General features: G+C 41.5%; 1 protein-coding gene and 1 long non-coding RNA gene across 4 annotated transcripts in view; one reads left to right on the top strand and one right to left on the bottom strand.

Moving 5' to 3' along the window:
• LOC140476472 (uncharacterized) overlaps positions 1-2,377 on the top strand; it is a 69,189-nt gene extending 66,812 nt beyond the window's left edge. For both annotated transcript variants that reach the window (XR_011960489.1, XR_011960490.1), the window contains exon 4: positions 1,112-2,377. This is a non-coding gene — a long non-coding RNA (uncharacterized lncRNA). The remainder of the gene's footprint in view (positions 1-1,111) is intronic.
• Positions 1-15,148, bottom strand: part of rab15 (RAB15, member RAS oncogene family) — a 157,999-nt gene that overhangs the window by 49,204 nt on the left and 93,647 nt on the right. The window lies entirely within an intron of this gene.

The raw sequence follows: 15,148 nt of genomic DNA, 5'->3' as shown, positions 1-15,148 counted from the left end.
AAGTTTGCCATGGTTTAAAAACAAAGAACCACGGTTGCTGGAAATCTGAAAGAGACTATTGGAGAAACTCAGCAGGTCTGGCAGCATCTGTGCAGAGAAAGTAGAGTTAACGTTTTGGATTCAGTGACCCTTCTTCAGAATGGAGGGTATCTAGGAAAAGGTAGCATTAATGCTGAAGACAGCGGATCGGGGATGGGGAGGATGGTGGAATTGGGTGCGGGACGGGAGTGAGAGGATAGGGGGAGATGGAGCCCAGAGAGAGAGAGAGAGCGATCAAGAGCAGGAGAAAGAACCGTAATTAGGAAGTCAAAGAGATGGATGATAGTATAGTTATGAGAAAAGAAATCCAAATAATATGCCACATTTTCCTAGCTACTACTCCATTCACCAGGGCCTTCAGGCCCCTCCCTGCAAAGTGGGAAATCGGTTTTCACAGCCCTGTGAAGTCTGGGGCAAATGTCTGCAACCATGCAGAGCAGTTTCAGACTAACAGTGCTTGTCCATGCACACAACAACCTTTTAAAGATGGCGCCAGCACCAGGGATGCCAGCAGTGCTGAAACTTCTATACAAACAGCGAATGGTAAGAGAGGACAAGAATCAGTCGAGCTCGGTGTATAGGAATGGAATAAGGAGTTAACATGACAACATTGGTAATATATATACTCTTACTGCGCCTTGCAATGAAAAGTCTTCTAAAAAACCCTAGTATAACTGACACTTAGTTAAATAAAAGTAAGATCCATCCCTAAATGTATTTCTTTATGTTGATCCTCAGATTTGGGCCAGTTATGATCTTTTTAGGGTTTTTATTTCTTTTCTGGCTGCCTTTTCATGTCTGCTGTATAGGAGGAACTCCCCTCTAACAAAGCAGGAAGGTTTTGAATTAAATCCCAGATTTCTGAGCATGACTTAATAGCCCAAGCTTCAAGACACAGTTTTGATATCCTGTTAGGCACTAGAGTGTTAACTCACTCCTCTAAGTGACCTAGGTATCTTACATTTTAAGGGAGTACCCCATATTGTCCAGTATTTAATAATACAATCATTTTCGGTGTAACATATGGACTACATTGTGATCTGAAGTAGATGTTTCTGTTTCTTGAACATAGGTGCTCTTGGATCATTTCACGGACTGAAATGGAGCCCGATACAAACCAGGAAATGGTTTTAATTCAATCAGCACAACCTGATTTCATATTCTGAATAACCAACACCTTTCAACTTCCCTACATCAGTGAATGATCTTACAGATGTTTTGTAGACGTGTTGAACCAAGGTTCTGTCTGCAATTCTATGTTCATGTAAGAAATATCCCTCAGCATCATTCGAGAAAAAGCACCACGTTCTCTCCATGTCCCGGCAAATATTTAATCCCCAAACCTCATCACAACAGATACTGTTTTCAAACTGGATTTTAGGTTTCCCCATATTGTATTACTGAGTACAGCTGTGTTTCAGTGACTATGAAATACTCTAGGATGTCCTGTGCTGCATGGACGCAGATTCTCTGCCCATTTGGAGATCAACTGTGTAACCTTTCTTGGTTGGGCTGAATATTCTGTCTCCCTCTGTTCATAGGCAGTCTGGTGTGACCTGAAACATGCTAACAAAATGTTTGTTTTTTTTAGACCACCATCAATCGCTAATCCTAGTTCCACACAATTATGCTTGAAGGTGATGTTCTCTGAAGGGTCAAGCCAAATGAATTGGGATGGTTAAATTTGGCCGTACCAGTGTCAACAACATACTAGGTACAAATGCTTTTAAAACGATTCCATCATTTCATAAGCAAATGCATCATGTAATGGTTATCTCCTCAATGTGCTCATTTGTTCTTGGTATGCATGGTGTAAACCTTTTGGCAATATTTGATCTACAAAAGTCAAGTCTGTTTTCCATTGTCGTTTTGTAGCGAAGCTTGCTGGGTGTGATGCTTTTAGCGTTTTTACCTACCTGTTTGCATTGACAGTGGGTTGCTATGGCTGTTGTCAGGGAAACACTACAAAGTATAGAATAAAGGCAGTTCTAGTATCAGACCTTGGTGAGAAAAAGTATGATCGGCTGGTAGTCTTCGCATCAAACTGTAGATCCACACTTGTGTTTGACATTAAATATTAGAATTTGACAATTAGCCTTTTTTATATTTTTCTGATGAACATGAAGGAATCTTGCAAATTCAGTCTTTCTTTCTGAGACTGTATGTACATCTGGATTGTTGTAACGTTGAAGTCAATTTCTGAGAATTGTAAAAAACATGTGAAAACAGACTTATGTTTAGTTTCAGTTTGCTCATGATATGTAATTATATTATTAAGATACAAAGTGAAGAGTATTGCTTGATGAAGTACCTCGAACACTTTTTAAAGGGAGACTGCTGGGACACTGAGTTTGTAAGTGTGAAGCAGATAAATGTAATCTGCTTGCTGTAAATAAACATAATTTTAAGAATTGTGTTTCTGTCTCATTTGGAATCCAATTAACATAACAAACATAAACATGATGCATACAAACATATGAATTAAGAACAAGGTAGGCCATTTTCCTTTTCAAACCTGATGCCTAATCTGTGTCTTCAATTCTACTTTCCTGCCTTTCTTTCGTATGCTTTGGCTCGTTTACCCATTAAGAATCTGCCATGAAATTATACAATGACACCGCTTTCTGGGCAAGAGAGTTCCGCTGGTTCACAATCCTCCAAAAGAAAATAACTTCTCCTTGTGTCCATCTTAAATGCGTGGTGACAAAACAGCTGAAAACAAACATACCAGCTCTGTGAGCAAAACTTATGACCTGAGCCTCAACCTGAGCTGCAAATCTTCTCAAAAATCACAAGATATCTCATTTTTAAATTGTGTCCCCTGTGATCTTGTTCTTGCCACAAAAGGGAACATCCTTTCAGCATCCACCCTGTCAAGTCACCTCAGCGTCCCATGTTTCAATAAGGTCACCTCTCATTCTTCTAAGCTCCAATGTCCCTCATATGATAACACCCCCATCCCAGGAATCAACTGTCTCTGAACTGCTCCTAAAGCAATAACACCCTTTATAAATACAAAGGCAAAACTATAGACAATTTTCCAGATGTGACCTTGTCAAAGATCAGTACAACTGATATTTCATTCTCCTTGCAATAAATGCCAGCAATCTATTTGTATTCTGAATCACTTGTTGTACCTGCATAATAATATTTTGTAATTCACAGTGAGTGTGAGCTGCAAATGGAAAAGCAAATGAATTTGGCCAGCAAATCACTGGGATCCTAAGACTGGATATTGTTTCCTTAACACCCAATATTAGCAATTTTCTATCAATTCATATAATAATTGACTGCATTATTTAAATTAAGAAGACAGCCAAAGATCATAAGGGATAATATAGATGAAGCTGTTTTTGTATCGTATTTCACTTCTTAACAGTGAACATGCAAGAAAAGAATGTTGAGATTTCTCAGTTCAAGCCCTTTACAAAGTACAAATAAAGTTTAGCTAGAGATAAACAATAATGATACATTATTGCAGGGGCCACATTTCATAAAACAGCTGGATTGTGTTCAATTATTTATCTTACAGATTAAAATTGATATTTCCAGATTTCCACTGTATCATCTTCATAGGGAACAGTGATTTCAGACAGTAATTCTGCAGAACCTATCAAGTTCCAAGTCAGCATGGTGTGTGGTTTAGAGGGAAACTTGTAGGTCATGATGTTCTCTTTAATCTGCTGCGCTTCTTCTTTTAGATGGTTGAGGGTATGAGTTTTGAAGGTGCTGTTGGACGGGCCTTGATGAGTTACTGCTGTCCATATTGTAGATAATCCATACAGCTGTCATTGTGCATCAAAAGGAGTGAATGCACAAGATGCTGGATGTGGTGATAATCAAGTGGGTTGCTTTGTTCTGAACAGTGCCTAGCTTCATGAGCGTTAGAATAGAATCCCTACAGTGGGGAAAACAGGCTATTTGACCCACCAAGTCACATCAACCCTCTGAAGAGTATTCCACCCAACCCCACACCCCCATCATCGCTGTAATCCTGCATTTCCCATGGCTAATCCGCATAATCGACACATCCCCTGGACACTATGTGCGATTTAACATGGCCAATCCACCTAACCTGCGCATCTTTGGACTGTGGGAGGAAATCGGAGCACCCAGTGGAAATCCACACAGACACGGGAAGAATATGCAAACTCAACACAGACAGGCGCCCAAGGGTGGAATTCAATCTATGTCCCTGGCATTGTGAGGCAGCAATGCTGACCAATGAGCCACCGTGCTGCCCACGTTGTTGGAGCTGCAACCATCCAGTTAAGTGGGAAGTATTCTGTTGCACTCCTGACTTGTGCTTTGTAGATGGTAGACAGGCTTTGGGGAGTTGGGAGGTGAGTTACTTGCTACTTGTTACCAGCCTCTGATCTGCTTTTGTAGCTGTAATATTTTTATGGCTAGATCGGTTCAACTCCTGGTCAACAGTAACTCCCAGCATGTTAGTAGTGGGAGCCTCAGTGACAGTAATACCATCAAGAGCAGTGGTTAGATTCTCTCTAGTTGGAGATGATCATTGTCTGGCTCTTGAAGTATGAATGTTCCTTATCATTCCAAGGCTGGGTGTTGTCCAGGTCTTGAAGCATATGGATATGGACTTCTCTGTATCTGAGAATCTTAGAATGATGATGAACATATGCAATCATCAGCAAAGATTCCCACTTCTTCAGGTGGATGGGAGGTCATTAAAGCAGTTGAAAATGATTGATTCTGAAGAACTGTGGCCCTTGTGGTGCAGTGGTACTATCCCCATTCTGAGTCTAGAAGCCTAGGTTCAAGCTTTCCCTACAACCCTTCTCTAGAGGTGTGTACTAACATCGCTGAACAGGTTGATTAGAAAATATCTACCCTGAGGAACTCCTGCAGAGGTAGCCTGGGGCTGAGATGATTGACCTCCAATGACCACAACTTGTATAGGTTGGAGCTTTTCCATTGATTCTCTTCTCTGTGACTCCAGTTTTATAAGGGCTCCTTGTTAACATGCTCGGTTGAGTATGGCCTTGAGGTCAATGGCAGTCACTCTCACCTTCCCTCTGGAATTCAGCTCTTTTGTCCAAATTTTGACAACAGTTGTAATGATGTTAAGGGCCCAATAGCCCTACAAGAAACCAAACTGAGCATCAGTGAGCAGGTTATTTCTTCCCAAGTACTACTCAATAACACTGTTGACAATCCTTTCCCATCACTTTGATGATTATTAAGAGTAGATTCATGTGGCAGCAATTGGCTGGATTGGATTTGTCTTACTTTTCATGGATAAGACACAGCTGGACAAGTTTCCCTATTGTCCGTAGGTGCCAGTGTTGTAGCTGAATTGGAACAGCTTGGCTAGTGCACAGCTGGTTTTGGAGCAAAAATCTTCAATGCTGTTGCCAGAATCTTGTGAGGGCCCAAAGCTTTTTCAGTATCCAGTGCTTCCAATCTTTTCTTGTTATCATGTAGAGTGAACCAAATTGATTGAAGAGTGGCACCTGTGAAGTTGGGGATCCCAGAAGCAGGTCTAGATGGATCACCTACTTACGACTTCTGACTGTTGTAAATTCTTCAGCCTTGTCTTTTGCACTAATGTCATCATTGAGGATGGGGATATTTGTGGAGCTTCCTCCTCTGAGTTGTTTAATTGTCCACAATCATTCGCAACCAGATGAGGCAGGACTGCAGAACTTAAAGATCTGATTCTGCGGTTGTGGAATTATTCATTGCTGTCCACTGCGTGCAGCATATGCTATTGGGCTCACCAGTAGTCCTGTATTGTAGCTCACCAGGCTGACACCTCATTGTTACAAATGCCTGGCTCTGCTCTTGGCATGGTCTCCTGCACTCCTCATTGGCCTAGGATAGATATCTTCACTTGATAGTAACAGGGGAAGTGGGGGTTACGCCATTTGGTCAAATACAGTTTTGTTGCTGATGGCCCAGAGTGTCTTGTGGATGCCCGGGCTTTGAGTTGCCAGATCCGCCTGAAGTCTGTCCAATTTAACATGGAGGGTTTGTACCACACAATCCGAAAGAGGGTATTTTTAATGTCAACATGAGATTTTGTCACCGAAAGAACTGCACAATCCTGAACAGATGTAACTGTGACAGTTCAACAGGTGAGGACAGAGTCGTGCAAATGTGTTCCTCTTGTTATTTCCTTCACCACCCGTCGCAGACCCAATCTAACTTCTATGTCCTATAGAACACGATTACAAGTCACACAACACCGGGTTATAGTCCAACAGGTTTACTTGGAAGTACAAGCTTTCGAAGTGCTGCTCCTTCATCAGGTAGCTGCTTTAGAACTCTGCCAGTTCACTCAGTAGTGTTACTACCAAGCTACTCTTCAGGACGGGTATTAAAGCATATTCTGTGCCCTTGCCACCCTCTGTTTTTTACAAGTGGTGTTCAACTGATTCATCAACCAAGGGGGAAGGTAGATGATAATCAGCAGGCTTCCTTGACCAAGTCTGAACTGATGCCATGAAATTTCATGTGGTTCTGAGTTGATGTTGAATAATCCACAGAGAAACTCCCTCCTGACTCTACACCACTGTGCCTCCACCTCTGGTGGGTCTGTCCAGTCAGTACAGGACAGGACACCCTCAGGGATAGTGATGGTGGTGTCTGTGCCTTTACCCACAGAGAAAGATTCTGTGAATGTAACTATGCCAGGCTAACGTTCGGCTACTCTGTGGAGCAGCTTTCTCAAATTTGGAAGATCCGAGATGTGTGGAAGGATGACTTTGCAGAGTTGACAGTGCCATGTTTACCATTGTCAATTCCAAAGCCAGCCAGTCGATCCAGTTTCGTTGTCATGTGGCGTTTGATTCATTTCAACAGACAGTTCAGAGGGAACCCGATGGATGTATTCACAAATCGGTCACATCAGGTAAGGATAGCAGATTTCCTTATCCAAAGGGAATTCATGAACTTGATGCTTCTTTTTAACTCACAATAATCAACAGCAGTTACCTGGGTGTTGTTGAAGCTAGTTTTACATTCCAGAGTTTATTGAATGCAAGTTTGACCATCTGCCATGGCAGGATTTGAAGCCAAGTCCCTCAAACATCAGAGCCTGGGATTCTGCATTACTAGTGAGATTACCACTATGCCCATCTTATGTTCACTCTTCATCAATAACGGTTGGAGTGAGTTTTGAGAAGACTTGCAGCTCAAGTTGAGATTCTGAATGTAGGTTTGGCTCTCTGAGCTGGGAGGCTAATTTCCAGATATTTCGTCACCCTACTAGGTAACATCTTCAGTCGGCCTCAGGCGAAGCAGTGTACATGATTCCTGCTTTATATATATATCTATTTATTTATTGGGTCAATGATGTCATTTCCGGTTCTTTTTCTCATTGGTGGTAGATGGGGTTTAACTCGATGTTTAGATTAGATTAGATTACTTACAGTGTGGAAACAGGTCCTTTGGCCCAACAAGTCCACACTGACCTGCCGAAGCGCAACCCACCCAAACCCATTCCCCTACATTTTACCCCTTCACCTAACACTATGGGTAATTTAGCATGGCCAACCCACCTAAACTGCACATTTTTGGACTGTAGGAGGAAACCAGAGCACCCGGAGGAAACCTACGCCGACACGGGGAGAATGTGCAAACTCCATACAGTCAGTTACCTGAGACGGGAATTGAACCCGAGTCTCTGGCGCTGTGAGGCAACAGTGCTGACCACTGTGCCACCGTGCCACCTATGTGTTTGTTGATAAGAGTTCCAGTTGGAATGCCATGCTTCTAGGAGATCTCGTGCATGTCTCTGTTTGGCTTGCCCTAAGATGGATGTGTTGTCCCAGTCAAAGTGGTGTCCTTCCCTATCTGTATGTAAGGAGACTAGTGAGAGAGGTAATGGTTGTTTTCAGCTGGAATATTATGGCCAATACCGGTCCCCACACTTTACAAAGCATGTTAGTGCTTTGGAGAGATTACAGTGAGCTATTTGAAGAAATTAGAGACCTAGAGTTGTCCACTTTCAAGTAGTTTGTCTTAAGGGAAAACTTAATAAAGGTGTTAAAAGTTACGAGGAGTTTTGATACAGTGCATAGTAAGAATTGCTTCCACTAGGAGGGTCAATATGCAAAAAAACACTGAAAATAATTGTGACGAAAGAACCAGAGGGGAGATGAGGAGATGCTACTCTATTACACAGCGGGATGCTATGAACTGGAATGCACCACCTCAGGTTGATGGAAGCTGATTCAACAGTAACTTTTAAAAGGGAATTTAAAGAAATGCTTCTTGAATGGAAATTAATTGCAAGCATGTGGGAAAGAGCAGAGGAGTTGGTCTAATTGAATAGCTCTAATAAGAAGCCAGCACCAACATAATAAGTCAAATAGCTTCCTTCGGTGCTGCATGATTCTATGAAATTCCATTGTATTAGAGGCAAATTATGACCCACTCAGTGTTTATATATATCTGTGTGTAGAGACTGTCTTAGGCATGGTGCATCTAGAGATCAGGACCCATGATTGAGGATAATGATATCTTCATGGATCGCACATCTACTTCACTCAATGAGCTTTCCACATGCCGTCAAATCAAGCAAAGCTTTTACTGATAGGGCACATGACATTCACCCTACATGGTAGTACTTACAAACAGTGAACAATGCAAAGAATATATTAGTGCCATGTCCGAGTGGGAACTCGTGCCTCTGACATTACACGGTATCTTTCAAAGGAAATTATAAAATGTACATTTTTGCCAGGAGAGTGGGGTGTTGGGAATAAAGTGCTATTTTTCATAATATATTATCATGAGAAAATAAAAACAAATTCTCTGAAAAATATAGGGTGTAAACAGAAGGGTATGATGACTCAACTCATTCATAAAATGCATATACTGTATCAAACCAGAAAGCAACCACAATCATGGTTACACCTTTGTAAAAAATTTACTGGGAGATTTTAATTTAAAATAATTTAGTTGTCATTGGCACTTTAATGGAAAGTTATCAATTTATTGTGAAATTAATTATCCATTTACTGTGAAATTTAAAGAGAATGCTTTTCTTCATATCAATGCTGTGCTGAGCTTTGTAAACGATGCTTTGATGAAGGTCTGCAGTTAGCTTATCTCTGCTTGAATTCTGTAAACACTCAACTCGACCTTGCGATAGTTAAATTCAACGAAAGCTGAAGAACTGTTATGTCTAGGACCAGGGGATGAGAGGATAACAACTTGAGTTTCCCCAGTCTCTGACCTTGAGTGTGTGATAAGGAACGCTATAAGGCAGGCGTCTGTGTAAATGTTTTGGTACTCATTGCATTAAGGCATCTGGCTTGGTGTAATGAGTCAATCTTGCAAGATTCTTAATAAAGACCCTTGCTTTGCTCTTGTTAATTATTGAGTCAAGTCAATTTAATTTCCACAACAGGCACCAAAAGAAATACCTTTACTTGAACTTTCCAAGATCATGCAGTGCAATGATTTTCATTCCATAATTTTGTAAATCATTTGTGCAGATCCCAAATACCCTTTATAAACTGAAGTAAAAGTAGATAAACTTAAAAAAGGTAACTATTGTAAAGAAAGTACTATATATTAAAATGTAATAAATCCATGTATGAAATTTTTCTCCATTCTAAGATGCTATTTTTGATTATTTTTGTTATAAATGTTAAAAAAAAAGCTGGAGTTTGGAACAACTTATTAACTTTCATTTATGAGTCAATAAGGTTAATCATTGTTGAGTGCAAAAACATTTTCTCCACAAGCGAAAGCAACTTGATTAATAAGTTTAATGGAACAAGCTGGTGCACACTATATCGTTACGAAGCAATGCCATACTTGGTTAGATGTTTGACTTTTGATAGGGGCAGCACTTGAACGTTTTCTCTCGAAACTCAATTTTGCCCATTGGTTCTGGTTTGCAAAACAGATAATCAATATCACTGGTCTATCCCTGTATTTAAAAGGTGAGACAGTGGGACAACACTATAGCCATTTTTAATGGTGAAACAATTTGGGAGAGATAGTAGTACACCGGTTACTATTACGCATGTCAGCAGCTAACCCAAGTGCTGTTTGACTGCCTCAATCTGGAGATGTGTCACAAATGTGCTCAGCTCATTCTCGACTTGAATTTCAGAGATATTTCTGCATGAACAATATATGGAGAAGTAGTTCACTCTTTATAAAACTTAAGAATATTTTATGAATGCTTTATTTTCCAAGCTTTAGTTTGTTCTGAGGTCAGAAAGCAAAGAGCAACTTCTTCTCATTTCTCTATGCACAAGCTTATCAGCAAGTCTGTGAAAATGATGAGGCAAAATATAGTATGTTCACCACAGACATCTCAAGTCATGCTCACATGAATAGAATTTTCCTCATCATACTTGGTGTCAATATTTGTTAGCTGGCCAAGGTAAGGTAAGAAATAAGGGGGACTATGATATAATGAGGGAGGACCTGGCTAAAGTAGACTGGAAACAGCGACTTTTTGGTGCAACAGTTGGCAAGCAGTGGAGGACCTTCAAAGTAATTTTTCAAAGTGCTCAGCAAAAGTATATTCTGGTGAGAAGGAAGGACTGTAAGAGGTGGGGTAATCTGTCATGGGTGTGTAAGGATATAAGACAGGCTATCAAAGTGAAAGAAAAGACATACAAAATGGCCAAAAACAGCAGGAATCTAGAAGATAGGGAAAACTTTAAAGGTCAACAGAAAGCCACAAAAAGGGCTATGAAGAAAAGTATGATAGAGTATGAGAAAAGACTAACACAGAATATAAAGACAGAGAGCAAAGGGTGTAGGTTTGCTCGCTGAGCCGAAGGTTTGATATCCAGACGTTTCATTACCTGGCTAGGTAACATCATCAGTGGCGACCTCCAAGTGAAGCAAAGCTGTTGTCTCCTGCTTTCTATTTATCAATTTCTCCTGGATGGGGTTCCTGGGGTTTGTGGTGATGTCATTTCCTGTTCGTTTTCTGAGGGGTTGATAGATGGTATCTAGATCTATGTGTTTGTTTATGGCGTTGTGGTTGGAGTGCCAGGCCTCTAGGAATTCTCTGGCATGTATTTGCTTAGCCTGTCCCAGGATAGATGTGTTGTCCCAGTCGAAATGGTGTTTTTTTTGCCAGAAACCCTAACCACCTTACTATACATCAAAGAGTTTCAGAAATGACAGCCAGACTACTAAGACCCCTAAGAATCCTAGTAGCACACAAACCCACCAACACTCTCAAACAAAAACTAACAAACTTAAAAGACCCAGTACAACCCATGGACAAAACCAACGTCATCTACAAAATTTCATGCAATGACTGCCACAAACACTACGTAGGACAAACAGGAAGAAAGTTAGCCCCCAGGATACACGAACACCAGCTAGCCACAAAAAGACACGACCCTCTCTCCCTCATAGCCCTAGACACGGAGGAAAAAATCCACTGATGATGTTACCCTAGCCAGGAAACATCTGCAGGTAATGAAACATCTGGATATCAAACCTTTGCTCAGTGAGCAAAGCTACACCCTAAACCTCAACCTGAGCTACACACTCTTTTTTTTAAGATTAGATTACTTACAGTGTGGAAACAGGCCCTTCGGCCCAACAAGTCCACACCGCCCCGCCAAAGCACAACCCATCCATACCTCTACATCTACCCCTTACCTAACACTACGGGCAATTTAGCATGGCCAATTCACCTGACCTGCACATCTTTGGACTGTGGGAGGAAACCGGAGCACCCGGAGGAAACCCACGCAGACACGGGGAGAACGTGCAAACTCCACACAGTCAGTCGCCTGAGGCGGGAATTGAACCCGGGTCTCTGGCGCTGTGAGGCAGCAGTGCTAACCACTGTGCCACCGTGCCGCCCACGAACCTTGCGACAGAGAGCAAAGTTATATAAATATATAAAACAAAGAAGTAAATGTTGGTCCTTTAGAGAATGAGAAGGGGCAGTTAGTTATGGGATATGATGAAATAGCTGAGGCATTGAACAGATACTGTGCATCAGTCTTCATAGTGGAGGACACTAATAACATGCCAGTGAGTGACGAAGAGACAAAGGTAGGTGAGGACCTGGAAGAGTTAGTGCTGCATAAACTAATGGAGCTCAGGATTGATAAGTCTCCTGGCCCTGATGGAATGCATCCCAGAGTACTAAAAGAGATGGCGGGAGAAACAGCAGGTGAACTGGCGGTAATTTTCCAAACTTCGCTGGATTCCGGGGCAGTCCCAGCAGATTGGAAAATAGCAAATGCGACACCACGGTTTAAAAAGGAAAGTAGACAAAAAATGGGGAATTATAGGCCAGTGAGCTTAGCCTCCGTAGTGGGGAAGATGCTTGAATCTATTATCAAGGAAGAAATAGCAGGATATCACAAAGCTAGTCCCTTTTTTCCCTAAAAGCTATTCCTTGACTCAAGGATACTCTGTCCTTGATTTTTTTCAGAGGGGTAATAACCCAGACCAGGCTCCGATCAGTCTGATGAAAGTGATTTTAAGAGGCCTTTGGTTTATATGTAAACAGATAAGACTTCAGGCCAAAGTGGTCATGTTTTAGAAGTGACCTGGAGTATGAAAGGTGAGTGGCTAGCTGTCTAGCTGAGTAGTTTAGTTCAGTCTGGAACTAGTTGGGAGTTCAACAGTGAACTGTGTGGAAACAAACTCACTCTCTCTCTCTCTCTCCCTCCCTCTCTCTCCTTCGGCCCCTTTAACTTCAGCCTGTTCTATTTATATGGTTTGTCAAGAGGGTTTGCTTATTAGGACTGTTGTGTTTATTCGGAACAGCACACTTAAGTCTAGTTTCGATACACTGAGTTCTGTAGGGGCTCTTCATTCTATTCTTTGTGTTCCATTGTGTAATTTTGTGAATTTTTTTTTCAGTTTTAAACCCGGTAGTCAACCTCACGAACTTAATCTGGGTAATTTTCACTGGACACTTACCGAAACAAATTGCAAAGTTATGGTCTGGGTTGCCTGCTTAAGAATGTTTGAGTGGTCTGGCCTAGTCCATAACAGACTGGGAGCTCTTTACAGGATTTTGAACAGCGAGTGGTAGGTGCTAGTGTCTTTATTTTGGGTGTTGGTTTGGTTGTTATACAAAGCTTGGGGTAGTAATGGCTCTTTCAGTCATTAAAAGTTTTCTGGACGTGGATGCGGTGACTTTGGAAGTTTTGCAAATGGTGAATAAAACCAAACTGCAGCAGTTAGCAGAGAAGCTTGGGTTGGATCTGCCTGCTTCTGTGAGGAAAGGAGAGATAATTACAGCAATAACCCAGCATTTCAACTTGCCGGAGAAACCATCAGAATCTAAAGAGATGGCAAGAATTCGATTGCAAATGAAGCAGCTTGAGTTGGAGGTAAGAGTTAAGGAAAGGGCAGCAGGAATGAAACATTTTGAGTTACAATTGAAAGCAGAAGAGACGGAAAAAGAGAGAGCAGCAGAACAGAGAGAAAAAGAGAGAGCAGCAGCAGAGAAAGAAAAAGATAAAGAGAGAACTTTTGAACTTCAAAAACTGACACTTAAAAAGGAAAGTCAGCTTAAAAGGCTGGTGATAAAGGCTGAGGGTAGGCTTAGTGAGGAAGGGAGTGGGGATGAGCAAGCCCCTGGTAGTCAGAAGCTGAGTGCGAAACTGGTTTGGTATGTTCAAACATTGCTTAAATTTGATGAAAAGGATGTGGAAGCCTTTTTCATCTCATTTGAAAAGGTGCTAAACCAATGAAGAGGCCAGTAGCAATGTGGGTTTTGTTGATCCAAACAAAACTTGTGGGTAGGACTAGTGAGGTATTTGCATCACTATCAAAGGAGGTATCTGGGGAGTATGAGGAGGTGAGAAAAGCCATTTTAACTGCATGTGAGCTTGTACCAGAAGCCTATAGACAATGTTTCAGGAATCGAAGGAGGGACCCTGGTCAAACCTATATAGAGTTTGAAAGGATCAAAACAGAATAATTTCAATAGATGGATAACAGCTTTAAAAATCAGGCAAACTTATGCTGCCCTTAGAGGGGTAATTATTTTGAAGGAATTCAGTGTGCAAATTCATGTGGAAGAGCAGAATTAAAACAGCATAATTTAATCCAATCCAGATAGACTAAGTTCTGTAGGGGTTCTTTCTTCTGTTCTTTGTGTTTCATTGTGTAATTTTATGAATAAATTTTTTGGTTGTTTTGAAACTGGTAGTCAACCTCACTAACTTAATCTGGGTAATTTTCACTGTACACCTAACGAAACAAATTGCAAAGTTATGGTCTGGGCTGCCTGCTTAAGAATGTTTTGAGTGGTCTGGCCTAGTCCATAACAAGGGCATCTCAAAAGAAATTGTCCCATTGTACAGATGCAGCCTGGGTTCATGTAGGGCAGGTCATGCTTCTCAAACTTTTGGAATTCTATGAAGGCATTACGAGCAAGGTGGACAACAGGAACCCAGCGAATGTGGTGTACCTGAATTTTCAAAAGGCCTTCGATCAAGTGCCGCATAAGATAAGGATGCATGATGTGAAGGGTAGAGTATTAGCATAGATCGAGGATTGGTTGACTGACAGGAAGCAAAGAGTGGGGATAAATGAGTGCTATTCTGGCTGGCAATCAGTGACTAGTGGTGTGCCTCAGGGGTCAGTGTTGGGACCACAATTATTTACAATTTAGATCAATGATTTGGAGTTGGGGACCACGTGTACGGTGTCACAATTTGCCGATGACACTAAGATGAGTGGCAGAGCAAAGTGTGCAGAGGACTGTGAAACTTTGCAGAGGAACATAGACACATTGAGTGAGTGGGCAAAGGGCTGGCAAGATGGAATACAATGTTAGTAAATGTGAAGCCATACATTTTGGTAGGAGTAACAGTAAAATAGATTATTACTTGAATAGCAAAAAGTTGCAGCATGCTGATTGCAGAGGGACCTGGGTGTCCTTGTGCATGAATTGCACAAGGTTGGTCTGCAGGTACAACAAGCAATTAGGAAGGCAAATGGAATTTTGTCCTTCATTGTGAAAGAAGTTGTGTTTAAAAGCAGCGAGATAATTTTACAGCTGTGCAAGGTGCTGGTGAGGCCACACCTGGAGTACTGTGTGCAGATGTGGGCTCCTTACTTAAGAGAGGATGTACTGGTATGAGAGGGGGTGCAGAAGAGGTTCATCAGATTGATTCCG

This window comes from Chiloscyllium punctatum, chromosome 4 (assembly GCF_047496795.1).
Source record: "Chiloscyllium punctatum isolate Juve2018m chromosome 4, sChiPun1.3, whole genome shotgun sequence".
NCBI lineage: Eukaryota > Metazoa > Chordata > Chondrichthyes > Orectolobiformes > Hemiscylliidae > Chiloscyllium > Chiloscyllium punctatum.
This window is presented reverse-complemented; position numbering and strand designations above follow the sequence as displayed.